Raw genomic sequence first — 23,174 nt, 5'->3', positions numbered from 1 at the left:
TTAATAAATACTTCAAGTCAGAGATAAAATTAAATTAATTATTCAGCTGTGCTTTGAAAAAAAGTTAAAGTGATCTGAAATTTGGGACAGAAAGCCTTATTTTTCACTTTAAGGAGCCCCTGCAAACAAAAGTATTGTCTTTGTCCAGAAGCACAATTTGTGCAGGAATTGTTAGTGAGATTCTCTTTGCTTCTCATGTGGGAGAAGTCAGGCCTAGCTGATCAAAACACTCCCTTGTGGCCTTAAAAGTCTCTGATGAATTTTGAAGCACCAGATCAATGATATGTTATCTTTGTTTCAGAAGAACAATCCTCTGTGATCATTACTGCTGTGCTAGCTGATCATTTTAAATTAACACGAAACAATTTCACAAAATCGATTCATATTCTTCTCTCCAGAGTTCTAATTTTAAATATGGGAAAAGTGGAGTCAGAAACTGGGTATATGCAGGAATAAGGTGCTTTACATTTCCAAATCAACAACTCTGTTGTAAGTTGACCATGCCTGGAGACCAGGAGACTTTCACACTAAAGCCACTCTTTCACTCCCATCCTCACCTGGACAGGGGAAAGAAAATATAACTAAAGATTCATGGATTGGGATAAGGACAGGGAGGAATCACAAATTGATTTCTGTCATGGGCAAAACTATTTGATTTGGGGAAATTGGTTTGGTTTATTGCCAATCAAATCAAAGTTGGACAATGAGAAAAAAAAAAAATCTTAAAACATATTCCCCCCACCCCTTTCTTGTTTCCAGGCTCACCTTCACTCCCAATTTGCTCAACCTCCTCCCCTCCAGCATTGCAGAGGGTCAGGGAATAGAGTCTGAAATCAGTCTAGCACCTCTCTGTCACACCTTCCTCCTCCTCAGGAGGAGCAGTCCTCACACTCTCCGTGTTCCCTGTCCCTTCCACAAGAGACAGCCCTCCATAATCTTCTCCAATGTGAATCCTTCCCATGGGCTACAGTCCTTTAGGAATATGTTACCCCAACATGGGTCCTCTGTGGGACCATGAGTCCTGACAGAAAACCAACTCCAGTGCAGACTCCTCTCTGCACAGGGTCGAGGTCCCTGCCAGGACTCTGCTCCAGCACGGGCCTCTCATGGAGTTTACAGCTTCCTCCAGGCATCCTCCTGCTCTAGAATGGGTCCTCTCAGGGCTGTGGGTGGATCTCTGCATCCCTGTGCCCTCCCTGGGCTGCAGAGGCACAGCTGCCTCTCCATGGTCTCACCAGGGGCTGCAGGGGGATCTCATCCCCCAATGCCTGGAGCACCTCCTGTCCTTCCTTCTGCCCTGACCTTGATGTCTGCAGGGCTGCTCCTCTCACACATTCTCACTCTCCTCTCTGGCTGTCATTGTAGACATTTTCCCCCCTTCTTAAATATGTTATCCCCAAGGCATAAAATCACTGTCACTGGTAGGGTCAGCCTTGGTAGGGTGGGTCCATCCTGGAGGCACCTGGAATTGGCTCAGCTGGACATGGAGGAAGCTTCCAGCAGCTTCTCAGAGCATCCACCCCTGTAGCCCTCCCTGCCTTTAGAACCTGGCCAGCTCAATGCACCCTCCATTATTTCGTGGTGCTTTTCAAATAAATGATTTCATGTAACTCACAACTTCTGAAGGGATTTGAAGGTTACTGCATTCCATTCATTTCCAAGTAGATTGGATACTAAAAATAAAAAGTAATGACTCAGAGCTTACCTTTCCTGAATCTGGAGCTGGAATGGTAAATATTTAATGAGGGAAACTCTTTCCCAAAGTTTTGTTCTTCTTTGTCCTTCCCTGTAATAAAAAGCAAAATTAATTTCTGAGCACATAGTTGTCCTGATACCACACTCATGGACAATCATGTTCCCATAGTATAGACACGCAATCCCCATCCTGCAAAAACCTGTAAAGGTGAAAATTGCCCAAATAAAGACAGTGAGAAAATAATTGAAGACCTACTGTTCACTGTGGAAAAAAAAAAAATCACCCAGATATACAATCTTTCCTTTCAGGCACAGCAATGGCTAAATGGTCTGAAAAAGCCTGTTACCATATGCTTTGCTATCTTGATATCACTGGAAACATTTACAAACAAAATATACATATGTATTATGCAGATTACAGTAGCTATTTTTAAATATATATAACATATATATATATATAAAATTACCATTCATGTACTTGGGAGCAGAGGGCACAGTGCAGCATTTGTCCTGTAGCCTGCTTCTCAAACAAGGAAAAAGGCAAAGGCAAAAGGCTGACAGTCCTTGTGCTTCCCTTGCAAGGTCTGAATAGCTGAATATAATTTGTTTCTAATTCTCATTGTTAAAAGACTTTACCTAGAAGAAAAACCTATTAGGAAGAAACAGATGATGCTTTGTGCATAACCAAGTGAACAAAGGCATCTTTTTACCAGGATCCATCATCTCAAGGAGACGCTGCAGCTCCTTTGGAAAATTTCTCTGAGAATAGCACAATATCTTTGGCTCAAGGTAAGAGATAAATAAGGGTGTGCCAGCAGGGAGAAGTGTGAATAGGGAGTACAAGGGAGCAAGTACGAATAAAATTGCCGAGCTGGATATTTCAGCTCCCTCTCCAATCATCTTCCCACACTGTCAGATCCACACAGGCTTCTGCTCAGATCCTTGGTCTCTGAACGATTTCAAAGACACTTTGTTTTTTTTTTTTTTTTTTTTTTTTTTTTTTTTTTTTTTTTTTTTTTTTTTTTTTTTTTGTTTTTTTTTGGTTTTTTTTTTTTTTTTTTTTTTTTTTTCTGTGCCCTAAGATGGGAAAATCATATTTTGCAGAAAGTAGCTGGCATGGAAACAGCAAGTCTCCACAAATCTTTATTGATCCTAACAGCTCCCTGCCAAAAGCAAATGCACAAACAGTAGGCACCACGAGTCCAAAGGACTTCTAAAAACAAACTGCACGTAGGAAATAGCAAGGGTGTTCTCTGGGCCTTACCACTCCATGAGGAGATAACATCAGCTGAGTTGGGGATAATCTCAATTCTGAGCCCCTGGGGCTTGGATTGCCTGTCCTGATTCCTGCCTGGCCTTCCCATGGCAGCTTAGCCAGGGTGGAGCCTTGGCAGGGAAAGTGTGCTCAGATAGCTCAGGGGAAGAGTGTCCCCATTGTGTGTCAATCCAGCCTGCAGAACTCGGCAGAATCATACCAGCCAAACTGTACCCTGAAAATCCTCCACTGTGGTAATGCACCCCACACCCCCAGCAAGTGTTTTCCACATAGGGAAAAGTTTAAGACTCACCCCTTGCATTTCTCATTAAGGAAAAGCACCCAGGAGTTTCTTTGGGGTTCTGACAGTGATTGGCTCAGTGCCAAGGGAGAACCATCTATTGAACCTTTTCACTGTTCTTCACATCCTGTACCTCTCCATGCTGGCTGCAAGCCAAATTGTCCCTCCTAAAATGTTCAGTATTTGGGAAGGAGCCCAAAGAAAGTAAGAGGCTTTTTGGGGTGTTTCTAGCAGGGTGTCAGAAGTTTTGTCAGTCACCTCTGTGCGGCTTTTCTTTTGCTTTCTGAAACATTTGTTATTTTGTTACTTTTCTTTATTAAACCTTATGCTTTACAAAACACCTGTGAAGGGCAGTCTCACTAAGATTATTTTAAGCCAATCTACAAGAGCTGGACCCTCAGAGATTGGTACATTAACACATGGTTTATAGGAGTCTGGCCACCTGTTAACCTGTATCACTCCACTCTCACAAGAACTGATTTTCCCTTTTGCTCCATCACTGCTGTAAGAAGATGTTATCATTGTCTTTTTGCTCAGCCAAGCACAAGAAAGTTTCTCCTGCTAGTAGCATGAGGACAGAGATACCTGTCTTTCAAGAAGCAGCTAACAGAGTGCAACACTAGTAAAAGACACAGCACAAATGTGTGTCCACAGCCACTGTGGGACACAGCGGAGCTGTCTGAGTGCTGAAGGCATCCTGAAGATCATCCTGGTGCAAAACTCACTTTGGCATCTGCTGTGATAACCAGAGCCAGCTGATGTTCAGCTCCTGGAGCTGAATTGCCAGAGTAATCTACTTTAAAGATCTCTTAAGAACATCTGCCCTCACTCACATGCGGGTCACCTATCGTGGAGGTGTGTTATGGATGATGTCGTGGCTAATTCTGCAGATTTTTTTATTCCCTCAAGTATACTACAACTGGAATTGTAATGATTCTCTCTTGGTTCAGATCTGTTCTAAAAGGTAACTTGCGTCTAGGATTAGATTTTAGTTTAAGTTCTACAACAGATATGAAAAACAACCCATGAACTTCACAAAGAGATCTGGATTACCTTAAAATCACATAATACTGAATATTTTTGAGATTATTTCTAGTTCAGATCTAGGGGTATTTCCTAGAAAATTCTTGTACCTGACAAATGCATTTTGTCAATAACTTGGACTGCAAGTTTTTCTTGCCTTTTGCTTTCCAAATTCTGTCAAGCTTAAACAAACATGAATAAACCCTTCATAAAGAGATAAAATATAAATTTTTTTTCTTAGAAAATGTATTTGCACCATGAGACTCAGGATGCTTTGGGAAGGCTGAGTGGATTAAAGCTGCAATTTTTAAATTAACTGGCTGTTTTACCAAGGCATGGTAGGAAAGCAAGTTGTTTACATGCTTTACTTTTCTAACGTGTATTTCTCTGCATTTGGAGGAGGGCAAGAGGAAGCTTGGGGAGCGTTAGAAAGACCCAAGAGGAACAATCTTAATGGAACACTTATAGCTTCATTTTACCCATCAAATGATGCCAGCCTAGGTTATGTCTGTTGGATCTGTATTCTTTGGCTAGGAATCTAACATTTAATTTCTTTAATCTCTCCCAAGGCAGAGTAATGATGTTACCAAACCCTTCCAAACCTTGTGAGCTACTCACAACAATATTATTAGTGTTATTGCTTTTACTCTTCCTTACAAAAAATGGGTGATTTGGGAGTCCAAGCACGAAAGTCAAAGTGTCAGAGATACTCAGGGGTGCTGCTATCTGTTTCCTTCTGCAGGCTCAACAGCCTCTGTCTGAGCTGAAGAGAAGACTGGATTTTGTATTCCCAGATGGAAGATTTTCATTCATGCCGGTTAAATAGTGTGCATGGCTCCAGGTTGCAGCAAGTCACGCATCGCTCACAGTCGATTGTTGATTGTTTTTATTGTTTAGCTGCTTGAAAATCTGTGGGTCTAAGACAGATGCAACAGCTTTTGGATGATGCTTTTGCAACACCGGTCATTCAAGTAAGCAATAGTGTGCCTCATTGTGTCATTGTACAAAATCTGAGAAACAGGATGAAATTACTTTATGAAATTGTACAGCAGAACAGGGAGAAACTCAACCCCTCCCTCCTCCCTTCCAGCAGCCTCCCACTTGCCCTGTCCCCTGGACCAACCTGGAGGACAAGCTGGATGACTATGGGCTTGCTGAAGTGCATTTCTTTGCATTGTCCTGTCAGGAATTGAATTTCACAACATCACATGCTACCAACACAAACGTGTCATTGCAACTGAACATGCATTTTGTCAGCCTGTTCTATATCTCATTAAAGCCTCATCTCCTTAGCCAATACCACATGCTACTCATGGGCAGCAAAGCCCGTAAAGGTAACGAAAAAGATATAATTGCAATCAAGAAATGAGCTGCAGATATCCCAATTCTACTACACCACTGAAAGAAACAATATTGCAAGAGCAAAACGCTAGAACTCTAGCATCATTGTCTTAGAGGAAAAAAGTATTGGGTTTAGAGATGCTCCTCAGTGACTCCACTGTCATTACAGGATTCTCAGACCACCAGACAAAGCTGTGTCAACATGTAGGGCAAAGATCAATTTCTAACTGTTTTTTCAACTCAGAAGAAAGTTGTACCATGCTGAACATCTCTGTTTTCAAAAATACTAATTAAAGTTAAATGATTATGAAAGCAGTTTGAGACCATTGAGGCACCTTTTAAACCTGTTGATAGGTTTTCTTTCTCCTGGATTTTTATCACTTTTCAGTGACAATAGGAATTTTAATTGTTTTTCTGACAATGAGTAAATACACAGATAGTTTTAAAAAACTGATACTTTAACTGATACATTCTTGAAGCCATGTATCTTGACTACAGTGCATCACTAATTAAATCTAAATTAAATTTTACTGAGCAGATTGCCAGGGCCTAATTTTTCAACTATGATAAATCCAGCTTCCTGATGCTGGCTACGTGTTCACTAAAGACAAAGATCCACTGAGGAACAAATAATTTTGGCCTTTCTTGGTATGTTAGAATTGACCTGATAGCTTTCTTTGGATAGATAGTAAAATGTACATTTAGGCAGACATTTTAATTGCAAATACCATAAATTATGTTTAAAACTAAATCATAGTCCTTAAGATTAAAAAAATAACCACATGTTCAAAATCAAACTTTTCTATATTTCTTTGGTGGCAGCTTCTTTAAAACACTTTATTTTCCTACATCTTCCTCTATCAAAGCTCTATAAATGCACTAATGGTTGCTTTATTAATGATTGCCTTGGTCTCACTGAATTTTTTCCTTTCTTTCTGTTAGTATAATCTATCTTTTGCATGCCTTCTGTCTGGAAAAAATTGTACAGAATTGGATGGACCTTTAGAAAAGAGCACAACTTAATGTTACAGTTTAATTAAGCAATCTTTTTCATTCATTATTTTTTATCCTAAGAGGCTCTAAATCATAGTCTGTTTCTGGCTGAATATACATAGATAACTGCCTTATTTTATCTTTATATTTATATATTCACTTTGAACGGACTTGGATGGAGCTTAAAAAGTTTCTGAGGATCACATATGAATTATTTCTCATATGCTCCTTTTCTGTAAACACTCAATGAATAAAGTCATTTTGCCAAACAAACCCTGTAAGAACTGATCGCCATTTCATTAATCATTGACAACAAATTAGTGTTGTGAAAATAAAAGGACTGCATTCTTATGAAAACACCACTTTCTCTATCAAATTTGGAAGATGACGGATGATTTTAAGCACTGAATGCTCAGCTGAAAGCTGAAAGGTACAGAGGACCAGCTGGAAATCAAGGTTCTCTAGGTGTAGTCAATGGATGGGTCTAATTTGGGCAGTGTGTGGTGGTGAGGAGTGTGGTGATGCTGCAGTTCCTGCCACAATAAAAGGTCACTTCTCTGGCTTTGCTTATAATTATCAGTCTTTCTTGCAGCCTGTCTAAAGCATCTGCCTGTGCTTTGTTCAGGCTGTCAGCTACTCTGAAATCCTTAAGCAATCCTGACTATTAATAATTAGCATTTCTTCTGGATTTATTATGTAAAATTATTAAGAATTTTCTATTCCAGATGTCTATACAAAGCTTTTTCCCATGAATGGTGTTCCCTGAGACAAAAAAAAAAAAAAAAAAAAAAAAAAAAGAGTGAATTAATATCATGCATCTTTTATGAATAATAAGAAACTGATTCTTAAATAAAGATGCTTACATCTGCCTCTTGCTCCAGATGGTGCAATTTAGCTGCCTATGTTGGTTTTGGTTTTAAACAAATACTTAACCCACCAATTGTCATATGGAGAATTCTCCATTTCTCGCAGCTGAAGCCTAAACTGCATTGCTGCTTTAATTCTCAGAACAGGGAGTTTCCTGTCTCACAGGTCAAAAGTACAAGGAAAAAAAGTATTTTTAATATTTCAGTGCAGCAGCCACACTTGTAAAATTGCCTGATACTGTTCTTTCCTGTTACTAGCAAAAAAAAAAAAAAAATCAAGCAGCAAACTTAATCTAAAATTCCCACAAGGTCTGACAGTGTGCAGGCAGCAGGGCAGACTTGAGGCAACTTTTTTTTTTCTGCTTTTCTCCCACATCACTTGATCACTGAGTCTACATTTCTGTTCCAGCCCCTGGGAGAATCAGTTCCAGCTTGCAGCAAATGCTCCAACACAGCAACGCTGTGTCCTTGCCCTAAAATCTACCCAGGAGGAGGCGAAGAGCAAGGCTGCAGCTCTCTGCCAAGGACAGACAGGTGCAGGATGCTGTTTTCTTAGGAGAACCACAGTGGAGTGACACAGCTGCTCCTGGGGAAACCAGAAAAAAAACCAAACCCACCCAGTGTGTACGGGATGTCCTGTAGGAATATAAAAAGCACAGCATGGATGGTTTGACAAGGTCCTAGCAAAGTTATGGCCCAGATCCACCACTTGAGGAGAGTTTGTAGAGATCTTTGGATGAGATTCACCTGTTTGCTGGCATGATAAGCAGAGATATCCCTCTGCTGTGCCATGCTGTGGCAGCAATTTTTGCCTTGAAGCTTTTACTGCCAAATGTCATATTTTGAAATAATGCTAAACTTAAAAAAAATATAGAGTTATTATTCTAAAAAGTTATAGAGTTATTTCACTTGGATTTTTTTTTTTAGAATTGTGTTCTTATAATACCAAATTCTTAGGCTGATTTTAAAAATTACAGTTGTCTTGAGACCTTCATAGTAAAATCAATGTGCAGTTGGAGTGAACTCATTACTAGCTAGATTAAAAACAGAGTAAGTGAATGCTTTTCCAATTATTATGTTAAAAAAAGTGATTGGAAATCTCTGGTTTAAGAAGCTTGGGGGAAAAAAGATTATGACTGCTTTCCAGTATTTGAATGAAAAGCTTAATTCTACTTCTCTGAATTTTACTCAGAGTAATTTTGGAGTAAAATTCAAAAAATGGAGTAAAATTTTAAAAAATGGAGTCATTTTGGAGCCAGAAATAATTAGAAAGGTAAAATTTAAACAAAGATATTTTTTAAATTTATTACTTCTTTGTAAGTTTCTTTTCTATTGTTGAGCATTTGGGGCTTTTTTGTAATTTTTTTATTTATTAATGAAGATAAGAAAAACACGTGGAATAACTTAAACATGATTCGATCCACTTCTTCTTTAGCTAAACGGATATATATTTTTCTTATTAAACTTTCTCCAAAGATAAAAATGTCTTTATTCTCATTTTTCCAGGAGAAACTGTGAGGAGGGTAGCTACAGCATCCTGATCTTGAGGTTGTGTGCTAAGTATCCAGAATTCTTTACCATAGTGGACATTTGATCTGATTTCAGCTGCAGCTACTGGCAGAGCTGTTTCAAACAGGAGTAGTCCCATGATCCCTAAAAATATGAAATAAAAACCACTGTAGGCAACCAGCGAGCCAGAGATTTTGGGATCACATTTTAGATTTAGGTCTATTCTAAGTAATTTTTCTACAGCTAAAATATCTAACCAAAACTACTGAAATGCCTTAGCAGAAATTCAGTAATTCCTTGGGCTGACAGCCAGATGAGAAGCAGTCCTGCTAAGCAGCTCCCTGTTTAAATGAGTAGTGCAAGGTAAGGAATAGTTCAGGAAAGTCTTCCTGGCCACCTTGTATCATTTTTCCACTTTTTACAGGTGACTGGCTGTAGGAATGTGTTTTTAAAAATGGAGAACTGGCACCTCTGTGGGTGTGAAGTGGCAGGAAAGAACCCCTCCTTTTTCAGCTCAGAGGTGCCTGTCAGCTGTACAAGATCCTTTCTTGGAAAAGGGGCCTGGGTCTGACTGAGTACTAAGTCACAGTTTGCACTGGAGGTGGTGGCAGAATTCTTTGCTGTGCCTCTTTGCCTGGGATAATTAACTCAGAAACCTAAACCCAAGTTGGTAGCCTTTGCAAAACCAGCTTAAATTAAAATCACACTCTCCCCAGGCTTTTCCTACAGCTTACAGAGAAATGCAACCTGAGTGTTGCTGTGTCTCTGTGAGATTGAGTTGTCACATCACCAAACCAGAACTACACTTAGCAAAGCACTGCCCTGCTTGGCTCAGTGTGCTCATGCAACATCAACCCATCACCATTTTGTTGATATACAGTTTTTATAGATCTGTTCAGCCATTGCTAAGCTGTCAGTTCACACTGTTTCCCCTAAAGCTCAAAGGCCCATGACCAAAAATTACAGGGTTTTTAACTCTCCATTTCCCAACAGACTTTGACAGTGGGTCCCCACCATTCTTTTTTTGTGATGCACTTCAAGACCTTTTACAGATGATATCTGAAGATACTGTACAGTACCAAAAATCTTCCCAGGTACAAATAGCCAATTATAAAATGCAGCTGAGAGTTGAATAAATTCTTCACTGACCCTGTAGGTAATAAAGTGATGGCCAAAGGTAGGGGGTTCATTATCTGTATCATCATCACAGCTCATATGACTCCCATGTTAATGCCAGCAATTAGTTTGCTCTAAATTGTCCATGAGAAATTTTCTGTAGGAACTTAGCAAACTACATTCTGATCACTTTGTTCCAGCTGTCCAAGACAGAGACATAAACATTGTGAATGACCATATATCTATTGATTAAGAGTTTGGACAGACTTAACACCCACACAATAATAAGACATGTCCAAATGAGCATTAGGGTCCAAGGCAGATCAAGCGTGCAGCAATTGTACCTCTCAGCCTCATTAGCTAACCCTGACCATCCTTCATGCTTCACAGAAGTGCTTTCTGCATTTTAAAATATCATTAATGGGGGGAAAACGTGTTTAGGATCTCAAATTATTGCTTCTGTGTAATGTTTTTCTAATGTGTTTCTATGCGCATTGGAACTAGCTGTTCATACATAATTTGGATTACCTTTCTGAGCCATCAGAACCACTCCTACACAGGACAGTGCTGTACCAGGTGTGCCTCATGCAAAAGAAAAAACACAACAGAGAAATGCCTAGAGGCAATTACCTTTGGAAGCAGCAGTTTTATAACTTCCACTGGTTGTCTTTGTACAGCAGAGGACGCCTTCCATTTATTCATGTTTCCCATGAACTTCCCAACATTAGCATCCTTCACAAGATGTGAAAAATGATGAATACTTTCCTTTAGTCCTTGTGCCTTTTTAACTGAGGAGCTACCGGGAGCAGGTAGGGGTTACTGCATGTAGTTCATGAGCCTCGTTGGGAGCAAGAATGGAAAATTATATTATAACTAATCAAGAGACAACAGTCACTTTTCTTTTTTAAATCCTTATTTTTGACACCTAGCTTTCCATCACACTGAAGTAAAAAGTAACCCTATCAAGAAAACGATACAAAATATTGGGGGTGGGGTATATCCAAATACTTTCTTTTTTTTCTTTTAGGATGTATTTATGAAGATGACAGAATCCTGCCGTGCAGTACTCAGTATACTGTGCCCTGAAATGTACAAAAGAAGTATGCAGGGAGATGATTTTACCTTTTTTTGTTATTATTTCATATAACACACATGCATATATATAAAATACATATATTTATGTATGCATGCACATGCGTATACATGTATATACATATATATACACATACATATGCTATATATATACATACATACATATGCATACACACATATATATACACACATACATATATACTTACACACACACACATATGTGTATATTTATCCCCAGAAATTTTTTCACCAGAACAATAACTTGAGCATGTGTGTGCCTTACAGATCTCAGGCCACTGTTGTAGTTGCCAAGCTACAGATCACCAGAGTTCTTAACTTCCACTGTACCCATTCCAGCTCCTGCAAAACAATATACTGTAATGATGTGAAGGGGAACATTTTTCAACAAAATTTCAGCTGCCTTTAGCAGAATTGCTTCTGTATCTTTCTACATACTGCCATAAAATAAGAGAACCTAAATACAATAGAAAGTGTTTTTCTGACATTACAAGACTGTAAACAGGACAGTGCAGCATAAAGAATGATGCACTAAACCAGAAGTCCGGCTATTATTTTAGGTGTTGCACATGAAACTATCCCTTCTGGTCTATCTCTGTCTGTAAAAATAAACCATTCCAACGCCTGCTTGCAACGTGTGATCCTGCCTTTGTGCCTATTTGAAGGTGTAATTTGGCAGGTCCTTTAAACTGAGATCCTAAGTGGCCATGCTTTATGAGTGCTCCCCTCGAGAGCCAGCTGCAAAAGGGAGAGCAGAGAGGAGCCTGTCAGTGAAAATAGAGTTATGGCTAAATCTGAGATACTCTGTGATGGAAGTTACTGAAAAATGAAAACAATCTCGCAGAACATCATTGTGCAGGCCAAATGAGCCATGAGAGAGTTGGTGGGTAGAATGAAAGGTAATACAGCACTGTAATAACTCCAACAGCTTAAGGACAACCTGTGAGCTGAGAGGGCACACCAGCCTCAGTAAACACAAAGTTTGAATGTCAGGAGAGCTCTAACCTGCAGTCCTCTGAAACAGAAGGTGTGCTTCATCTTTTAGTAAAAGTTTCATCTCCATTAGCAGACTTCAACTTTCAATACAGGACTGTTGCTGATGGTGAAAATAAAAATATCTTACATACATGTAGAAGTAAAAAAACACTCCAGTTTTCCCCTTTCATTGCTGCTCAATATCTTGCACTATGAAAAACATCAGGATGGCTTTTTCTTGAGAAAGACTCATTGTTGACTCATTATCTTTACTTCATGTCTACCCCACATGCCCAGTAACAGAATTCAAAGATTCATTTCAACAGAAAGGATAAAATGGACATATGCTGTCAATATCACCCTCAAAAAAGTTACATTAAAAAAAATTACTTCCAAAAAAATAACTGCACATTACTTGCTGGACAGTAAGGTGATGTTCCCAGTCTGCTACTCTTACCCCGAGCATGGAAAAAAGTAAAAATAGAGCGTTTTCTAAAGCTCTGTTATAAATTAGGAGCTTCTAGACAGCTTAGAAGGCCTTGTTTGCAGGAATCCATCTCTCATAAAAGGCTTGTTGCAGCTCCAGGGAGGAGTAAAATAGCTACTGATGACATTCAAATCATGATCTGTCTTCTCAGTCATTAATTTTAAATATGATTCATACTCCATTATGCTCTGGAAACCAAAGAAATTATCCTTTATTGTGTCTAGCCATTTTTCATCACTATATACTCATAATGACCAATTTTGCTCTTCCCTTCTGGTGTGTGCTTGAAAATGTGCAAAAATTAAGCCAGATATTTACATTTGCCTTTAATTCAGCTTCATAAGGATTTTCCAATGTAAATACATATTTATACAATAGAACAGAATTATTAGCATTCAAAAATCTATAAACAACATTAGCCTTTAAATTGCTAAATATTAGGGTCCATAAATTAGAAACAAGTCCAGGTCAAACTTCAGGGAACAAGCACTATTGAGCTTTATCCTACTTAAACACAAATGCATACAAAAATATACATTAAAATGATTGACTAAATCTGTGTGCATTTTAATAACCATTGAAGTTAATTCCAATAACTGATGGGTTTGTAATATTCCTACTCCATTGCAATATCAATGGCATTTTAGTTCTTGGTTTGATTTCGTTATTTTTTGAAAAATAGAACAGAGAAAAAGATTTTGGCTTGCATTTTCAAAAATCACACTGCAATTCCTTGTTTCAGCTACATGACTTTGGACAAATCATTTATTCTGTGACTCAAAATCCTCCCTATAAGTTGGAAATTTTCATGATGCATTTCCATAGAAAATAGATATGCTGCATAAAGCTGTAGCAATATTTCCTTCATGTTTAAGAGAGAGAGTGCATCCTTAACATCCTCCTATTTTCACCCCAGTCCAGGCAAAGTTCTCCCTCCAAAGCCTGTATGAGGCATTTCTCTGCTGGAACTCCCATTGATCTTTATTTCCAGGGGGCACAGTAGTGGAATACTATTTTTAATGTGCCTCCCTCCTGCCCAGGTGCACATTCACTGAGAAGCTGCAGCAGGGAAGCAGAGTAACTCTCCATCACTGCAGAATTACTCAAATAAATGAGATAAGATCACTGAGCTAAGTCTCACAGCACACAGTCCAGTCTGATAAATATCTGATGTATTAGGATGGAGGAGTAATCAATATTTATTAGCACAAGCTACTTATTAAATAGTATCACAGCATCACAGAACATCCTGAGTTGGAAAGGACCCACAAGGATCATCAAGTCCAACTCCTGGCCTTGCACAGAACCATCCTCAAGAGTCACAACCTGTGCCTGAGAGTTTTGTCCAAACATTTTTGAACTCTGACAGGCTTGGGGCTGTGATCACTGCCCCTGGGAGCCTGTAAGTAGGGCATGGCATGCAGAATCCACAAAGACAATGTCATTTTCATTTCTGCATGTGCAGCATAAGAGTTCATGGGCATCAGAGGTTTCTGGTTTATTTAAAAAAATTAAAAAATAAAAGCCTCACTGCTCTTAAAATAATGTTGATGACTGCAGAACACAATAAAGCTTGTAAACTCCTAGATTTCTTTTTTTTTTTTTTCTCAGGGTAAGGAGAATAAGGAATTACCTCTGCCGGTGAGGGATAGCAAATGATATTATGCAGCTCATACAGCTTGTCAGATGTGAAGCAAATCCCACACCTCCCACAAGCACAAGCTTCAAAGAGCACATTTTCAGCTTAATCACTGAGATTCGATGTTAAATTAGGTTATTGATGGATTGCAAGCAAATATGAGATTTGAAATGGGGAAGGCAGCACTGCAGAACCTTAGAAGTGCTACAAGAAAAGAGGGATGATGTGTTTAAGTGTGGGTGGGGTGTCTGTGACAAGGCTTTAGGAGGCAGGGGGCTGCAGGAATGATGTCTGTGAGGGAAGTCCAGAAGCTGCCCTGCCCTGGGCAGATCCACAATGGATCTGTGCCATGGCACATTGACCTAACAGGTGGCACTGCTGGGAAAACATAACAAAAGGAAGGGGAGGAAATGCTGGACAGGAAGAAAAGGGACAAAAAAATAGTGTGAGAAACAGCCCTGTGAGCATCAAGGTGAGAGGAGGAGGAAGAGGAGGTGCCCCAGGTGCTGAAGCAGCCTGTGGAGCAGATAACCACACTGCAGCCATGGAGGATATGATGGAGCAGCATCCCTCTGGAGTTGATCTGGAGGAACTGGGTTTTCCTGGAGGTTTATCCCCAAGGGCTAGGGCCTGTGGAAAGGACCCACGCTGGAACTGGGACAAACTGAGGAGTAAGGAGCAGCAAAGAGGAGTGATCATAGAACTACCACATCATCTGTTCCCCAATCCCCCAGTCTTGGAAGATCTACATAAATCTTGAGTATGAAAAATACAGTGATACTGCATTAATCCAACCAGTGACATCTGTAGTGTCACAGGTAAGGGAGCTCATGATAAAAAAGACAGGAATTCTTAAAACCATTACAAAAGTAATTTAATTAGCCTCCTCTCTATTCAGCTTTTTTAAAATGTATTTGGCAAGATCCCTCCTTGGCAATTAATGATTCTAGGCCATTAATTGTTTCAAAGTTTCATTGCCAAGAGAAAGAGATAATAAAACATGACAAAGGAGATATTCTTGAGACAAAGGTATTGGTGGAATTGTGGAAAAGGCAGTAGTGGTGACAATATGCCATTTGGCATAAATTTTAAATTGCTGCTTTAAGTTCAAAATTACTCAATAGAGCAAATTGTTTAATGATTCAGTTTAAATTTTGCCACCTCTTCACAACTGATGGGTTCTGTCATTTAACCGTGATACTGTTTATTTTGAGAAATGGAAAACAAGCTATTGAAATAGCTTGAAACACTGAAATTTTGAAGCAAAACTGAGTTCCAATTTAATTCCAAGAATGCTTCCTTACTATGGAGATTTTTCTCCTTGATTTTCCTTCTGTATGCATATTTGTTCCATCACAGATCTACTTAAATTTGATGCTGTAGCCTATCACTCGTGCTTAGGTAATTACAGTTCTTCTGATAATAACTTTAAGAACAGAAGGCTACTGTGTGAGGCTGCATGTTTGTTAGGAAATAAGAATTAGGACCAAAGAATTAGTTTAGGATAGTCAGCAACACCAAAGGCAGCATCCTGATAGCTGGAAGTGCAATAATGGCTGTAAGAAGCAACCAGAGATACGGAGAAGGAGAGCAGAAACAATCAGGCTGCATAACTTCAGCAAAGTTAAACCAACAGGCAGTTCTACAGAAAAGCTGAGTTTTGTTCAGCTCCCTCTGCATTATTATACTCATTTATATCAGGAGACAACTAATCCATACTGCATTTTCCTAATGGAAATGCAAAGCCATCAAATATTGGCTACCTGGGAAAGCAAAAGAAAGGTAAACTCATAAAATTTTCTGTGACAATTGTTCCCCTGAGTTTACATAATGCAAGCCAGTCACAATAATTACTTCCCATATCCATTTTTCATTTAGCCTTGCCACATTCCTCACAATTTTCTTTTTGTTTTTAAAATGCATGTTTACAGCATTTTAATGAAAATATCAAAGTTGTTGAGTTTGTCTTGAGTAAATAATCCAGTTCCTCACTTGAAATTGTTCCCAGTTTGACCTCTGACTTGTCAGGGAATAACTGATAATCAGACAGGCCATCTGTGCTCCCCAAGCAATTGGTTGGAACCTAAAAGTTCCTCATACTTTATTTTTTGTGTTGTGACATCTAACTTGCTTAAAATCAAAAATCTTGACATCCCAACCCCCTGCATATCTTGTGCATTAAATCAATTAAAATATGACCGGAACAACAAGCCACAAACTTGTAGAAAAAAACCAAAACACTTTAATTGCTGAATAGAATTTCTGAACTGGAAAACAATATAAAAATTTTATATATCTGTTCTCACAATTCTTTCAAAAGGTAGATTTTGGATTGCAAAGCCACCAATGTATGTACAGCCACTTTCTCCTCACCTTTTTTTTAATCTTGTCTCAAAATGAGTGAAGGAACACTGAAGCAACACGTCATGAACCAATACATGAAATTTAATGTTCTAAAGATATTTCAGCATGCTGAACAAGAAAAAAAAATTATAACATTTATGTCCTCTAATTTATTTATGTTGTAGATATTTCCTGTGATTCTTTACAAAGCTTTAAGCAACCTAAATTTAGTAATCTAAGTTTATTAATCTTTGTAGTCTAAGAAATTAATTTTTTAAAATAACTGAGATGACTGATGCTAAGAAATTAAAATTAATTATATAGAAGTGAATGTATGATGCAATTCAGCTATTGAAATTGCCTTAACATTGTTAGCAGTTAAAACCCACTTCTCCCCAATGCTGAGCATATATTTCCAGAATTATTTTGGGTACTATGCTCAGCTAAAAACAATGCAGAAATTTTTCTGTGAAGCAGCTCAGGAAAATATATTTGGATGGTCATTTGCTAAGTGTAATCTAGGATTCTGGCAGATTAGAAGGCCATGTGCTGCACAAATTTTGATGTACATAACCTGAAATAAACAGGGCTCCAAATCCCAGAAAATGTAACCAGAGCCACATTTTGCACAGGTTCACATTCAGGAGATTATATAAGAAAAACATAGCACAGAATATGTATATGCAATATACTAAATAAACCTTTTACAAGTTTCTGGTATTTTATTCTTTCCTTTTATACTGATCTTCAATAATGAGCACTTTTGAAACAATATTTAATTTATGCAACTTCATAAAAACCATGCCACTAATTTGAAATGGTTTTGGATCAAACTTGTAAAGTAACTCTATTTCAACCTTGAGCTGGCCCTGGTCCTGCTCATTGTATACTCAGGTTTGGCTTAATCCTATCTACTTTTGCATTAATGAAAATTCATCTGTGTCCACAAGGCAAAAGCAGAGCTTTAGTTCTTTTGCTTTACATGCCTTACTACCAAAAAAACCACAAACCCATCCAAACAAAACAAAACAAAACAAAACAAAAAAAAAAAAAAAAAAAAAAAAAAAAAAAAAAAAACCACAAACAAAAAAAACCAAACAAACAAACAAAAAAAAACCCACCAAAAAAAACCACCCCAAACAAACAAACAAACAAACCCTCAAACAAATCAAAACTCAAACAAACAAACTCCACTCAAATAAAGAAGCTGTCAAATTCTCTGCACCTATGCTACTTCTCTTGCTCTTATTACTGGGTAGTGGAATTCTAAGCCATTGCAAGGATTCTCTCCCTTTAACAGCATGTAGAAGGGTCAAAGCATAAAGAAATGATGATCAAGCTGTTTCTGTGAGTCTCCTGCACGCACTGAGAAAGGAGAGTCATTTTCTGTGCATATTTAGGGTGTATATCCTGGCATTTTCTTACCAGGCTACTCAGTTTTAAAGGAGATATCAGCTAAGCAAAATTTTACTACTCATAAATGTGCATTTTGACCCATAAAAAGGAGCCCTTACAAGTTTTGCTACACGACAGACTCTAAAGAACTAAATTTTCTGGGTTAGGTACATGCCTGGCATCTTTGCTGTGCTGTGTGCCACAGATCCCATGGATCACTGGATCAATCCCAACACCCATGCCAGTCTATTGCCTCCTGCTGGAAACAGCTGGCATATCTTAAATACTTAAATACTGGTGTAACTCCCACTCACCCTTCCTCCCCACACAAATAGACTCCTCTGCACCAGAATGAGAACATCGTAAAGATATGTATATGCATAGATATGGATATAAATGTAATCTCTATAAAAGCAGTAAAGCATTTGCCTTTATTCGTCTTTAAGCAGAAATTCAATAATAAAGTTGCAAATATCTGCGTATTGCTCTTGGCAGCACTAAAAATAAGTCATCTGGATTAAACATTTTCAAGTAGAACATTTTATAACTTAAATAATATTATTTTTATTCAAGATCCCATTTGGTTTAATGCAATTTGTCTGAGATCATGGACTAATTTCTGTTCCCAGGCATAGCCTTGGGAAGATAAAAATATTAAATACAATTCTTTGTGAGTTTTAAAGAATCATCTTGCCTTATTTAGATTATCAGCACCAGTGAGGCCTATGTACCAGTAGCATTCATGGTTATATGTATAAGAAAAATACCTAAAGTGTTATTTAACACGCCAGACTGTATTCTATATAGGTAGCTATTGAATTGTAGCCAGAAACATAAAATATTTTCAGGTTCTCATTTTCTTTACAGTTGGAGTCTTTTGGTCAAATAAATTGCTTTCTTACACCTAACAAAAAATCTATTCAGTAAATGTCAAATCAAAAGTTTAATTTAAGTTGCTAAACTGAAAAGCTCTACTAATTGACAGTGTTAAATACAGAATAGTCCAAAAGTATGAATGAGGAGGAAATTACAGATGAAAGGACTGACGTGTAAGGAACCCATATGGATAGTTTGATATTTACAAATTGGATCTTAATATAATATGCAATTTTGCCTTCATTTTTATCTTTATTGCTTCCATGTGATGTGAAAGTAGTGACTGGATTCTCAGTCTTCCAAATTCAACCCAAATATCTTCTGCAGAACTTATTTTTGACAAATTTAAGCAAAACCTGCTGAAAACTGGTCTCAAATTTCCACCTTCTGTTTAACACTCTGTTTAACATTTATAGCTCTCTAGTGAAACTTAACAACAAAAAGAGTATTGGTAATTCTTTCTGTTAGTCTATCAAAGTCTGGGTTTCCCCTAGAGAATGAAAATACCAGGGTTTTTGCACAGTCCCTAAACATAATAAACTCCATGTCTTTTATGAGTGACCTGTTTGCTTCTGACTGGTAAAATGCCAAACTGATTTTTAATTGCGGCCTTGAAAATTAGAAATGGAAAGCAGAAAAATAAATGAAACAAATCAGATCTGCCATTGAAGAAAGCTGAGGGCAGTTCTAAAGTTCAAGAAGCTTTTAAAAAAGGTGGAGTGAGTGTTATCTTTGTGAGAAATGCCTGTTCTGGGTATCTGCAGTTAATACATGAGGAGTTTAGCTGGAAGAGTTAAGAGTCATATGCTCAGAAAATTGTAGGAAGAAAATAATATGGGGAAAGGTTAACATCTTGACATTAAATGATGAGCTTTAATAAAAATCGTATTATATTTTTATACGATCAGGTATAATTGACTACTATGGCAGGTAGTTAAACAAAAATGAAAAGATTTGTTTCATCTGTCAGTACCTGGTTCAACCAGAGAAACTTAATCATATATGTCTTTGAACTGAGTTAAATTGCTGTGTGAAATAAACCAGGTTTGCTTTCAAAGTCTCTGTTCTGTAGATAAAAGTATTGTATTCAGGCCAGTTTGCTTTGTTCAATGGAATAGAAAAATTTAGTCCAAATTTCAGACTCACCTTTTATGATCTCTTCTATTGATTTTTTTTTTCCATATTTTCATTGCTAAAATAACCAAACTCATATATGATTACAAAAGTGCAATGTGGTCCTTAAATCACATAAGGATTTAAGGACAATCTTTTATGAGTTGTAGTTTAGATTACTCCTAATTTGGAAAAATAAGTTTCTAGAATAATAATGCATTACTGTAGTCATTAGCAGCAATTTTATAGATTTCTTTTGCTCAGTCTTTAAAAGATCCCTTTTTTTTTTTTTTTTCCCTCCCAAAATTGACTAAATAGATGAAGCAAAAGGGAGCAAGGTATCTAACTTGAAAATCTCAGTGTTCCTCAAAATTATTAGATGCCTAAATTCCTTAAGGGATCTGAATAATTCTTTCTAAAAACATCTATTACTTATTTGATGTCTTGGAAAAGTATAAAGTTGTTTTTATAAGCATGCTTGGCCAAAGCTCTGCCTTTCAAATCTCCTGCATTTTTAAAAGGCTCCTCGATTTTCTTGTTGCTGTGGAATTGTTACAAAGAAGCTTGTCCTAGTGAAGCTCATTTTTCCATTGGCAGGGAAATTACCCTACACTGGTATTAGGCATATTCATTCCACTGAGAATATTTCCTATTTGTCTTACTGAAGCCATTGCCAAGACCTTGGTTTTTAATAAATATTCAGAAAACTAGAATGAAAAAAAAATCTTTTCCTGTACATCACACACACATATATATATATATATATAAATACATCTTATATAAAGAAAAGTATAGTTTTCCTTTTCATTCCAGATCAGTCTACCAAATTCTAGTCTGTTGTTTTGTAACATTATGATATCATGAAGATTTTCACAGAGGGGAAAAAAAAAAAAATCAGAGCTGTTTGACTTTACAGGTATATTTGTAGTTTGTTGAAACAACTTTGCCAATCCATTCCTAACAATCAAATGCATACTAATTATATTTTAACATTTTGATAATGGTATTATTACACTTGGGGATAATATATGCATTAAATATATGTGCTTTATAGTATTGTGAAATTGCAAAATATTTTTTAAAAAGCCCCAGTGTTTGTATGGTTGCAAGATTTAGTTCAAATGACAGTAGCCTTGGCTTCTATGAATGTTATTAGTAAATTCTGGTTTTTGAAGAATTGTCCAGCATTTTTCGATTGGACTTGACTCGCTCAAGGTTTGAAAGTATCATCTTTTCTTCTAGCTGAAAAAATTGATGCTAAGGTTTAAAGAGCAGAACACCAGGGAAGATGAAGAGGAAAGCAGGGATAGAAGTCAGTTGAATCCTTTTTTTCTGGATACGAACAAATATTGAAGGAGCTGTGTGAAACACCTCCAAACAAATGTGTCTGAAGGTCTGTTTCAGATTATCAAGTGCTCCACTCTGTTATTAGCTGTGGTGCTCTGAAAATACAGAAAAATGAAGAACTGGTGATGATGACAAGTACGTCCTGTGAATAAGTAGCTCTCTCAGAGCACTGCCAAGATCTAAAAATGGCCAGATTGTGGAAGCTGCAGGCTGTCTGCTCTGTAGATGACAGGTATCCTGAAGAGAACAAAGTCAAACACTGCACCACATGTAGGCCAGAGATATGACATTGCTGGAGATATTGTGCACATTTTGTGACTCTGACAACTGCAGTGATAGCAGACTGGAGAACAGAAATTGTGGATGTGTATGTGCATTTGTTTTGGGGAAAATTTTCAGTAATATTCACTTAACAAGGTGATAATTCAACTTACTGTAGAGGTCTCTCTTCTCCATATTACAAATATCTCATGATTATATGTTTGCATAATTTTCTTACCAACTATATGACACTTAAATGTGAAGTATTTATTTACACACTTTTGTTCAGTAGAACTAAAAAGTTTGAGTTTTGCAGACTCAAGAAATAACCCTCCCCCAAAGGAAAAATATTAAATCTCTTTATAAATGGCGGCATAAAAGAATAATCTTTCTGACAGAAGGTATTTATAGCCAAAATACCTTTTGAAAAATAATTTTGTTTAAAAAATACTATGAAGTGATAGGACAGTGCAATCAAAATGCTCCTGGTCCTTTGTGTTCATACTGATTGAACAGAGGGAATGATCAGCATGCAAGAATCAGCAGAGGAAGCTAAAGAATAAAACAAGGAGTTCTTATGCCCTTCTAATTTCACATTATTTATTGTTGGAATCAGAGAAAGATAATCATAAATGAGCAGAACCCATTCTGAGTGACCTTCATTTTGCTGATGACATTAATCAGTAACAGAAATACATGATTTTGTTAAATTTGGAAATTTTCATTATGAATTTCCACACAAAATAAATATGCTGCATAAACCTGAAGCAATTAAAAAATGCACAGCTGTTAATATTCCAGCTATATTTTTTTATAAGCTTCAAGTCTTTTTTATTTGTCTAGAAAATGATAGGTGCTGTAGTAGTGACATCAGGCATAAGGTAATCTTAAGTAACAAATTGAAATCCTTCAAAAACTTGAAATACTTTTGGCTGCACAAGCATGATCAACACTGACACAACAATAGCAATCTCCAATACCTTCTCTCCTTTAGAGATATTTCTGGAACACCACAACAGTGAGGAACTTTTCTAGAATGCACTGCTCTTACCAGGAGGGTCCTTCTAATAAATGGAAAAGAATTGCCACTGTTTTCTAGAGGTCTAAGGAGTGCAGAAAAACTGAACACATCAAAGGTGAAACATGAACACATTTATATGGCAAATTCCACAATATCTTCAGTCTAAAAAGAAAATAATAGGGGGGCTGACTGAAATCAGATAGAAGAGTAAGGAAAAGACCTTCAACCTCAACAGGAAGATCAAAAATCCAAGCTCAGAATACCCAGTGGTATGTGGTGCATAGTTTTGAGGGAACACAAGGTATAAGCACAGACGTTTTGGGAGCATTGCATGACTTTCTGTTTTCAAGAGGATGAAAAGAGCCTACCCCAGTGTGAATTACATTTTTACTTCTGAATGTTGGTTGATCTCTCCTTACAATTGGAATAAGAACAGAGATTAAAAAAGAGACACTTTTAATATTACAAATAAAGGGTGATACTAAATGCTTGTAATAAGAACTGCAGA

The 23,174-nt window shown here is 37.4% G+C and overlaps 1 long non-coding RNA gene across 1 annotated transcript in view; it reads left to right on the top strand.

Annotated features, from left to right (window-relative positions):
* The first annotated feature begins 2,504 nt into the window (after positions 1–2,504).
* The window catches only part of LOC310905858, a 484,835-nt gene continuing 464,165 nt past the window's right edge, over positions 2,505–23,174 (top strand). The window contains exon 1 of the long non-coding RNA XR_014589281.1: positions 2,505–2,767. This is a non-coding gene — a long non-coding RNA (uncharacterized lncRNA). The remainder of the gene's footprint in view (positions 2,768–23,174) is intronic.

The sequence above is a fragment of the Zosterops lateralis genome (assembly GCF_965231275.1).
Source record: "Zosterops lateralis genome assembly, chromosome: 2".
NCBI classification, from domain to species: Eukaryota; Metazoa; Chordata; class Aves; order Passeriformes; family Zosteropidae; genus Zosterops; species Zosterops lateralis.
This window is presented reverse-complemented; position numbering and strand designations above follow the sequence as displayed.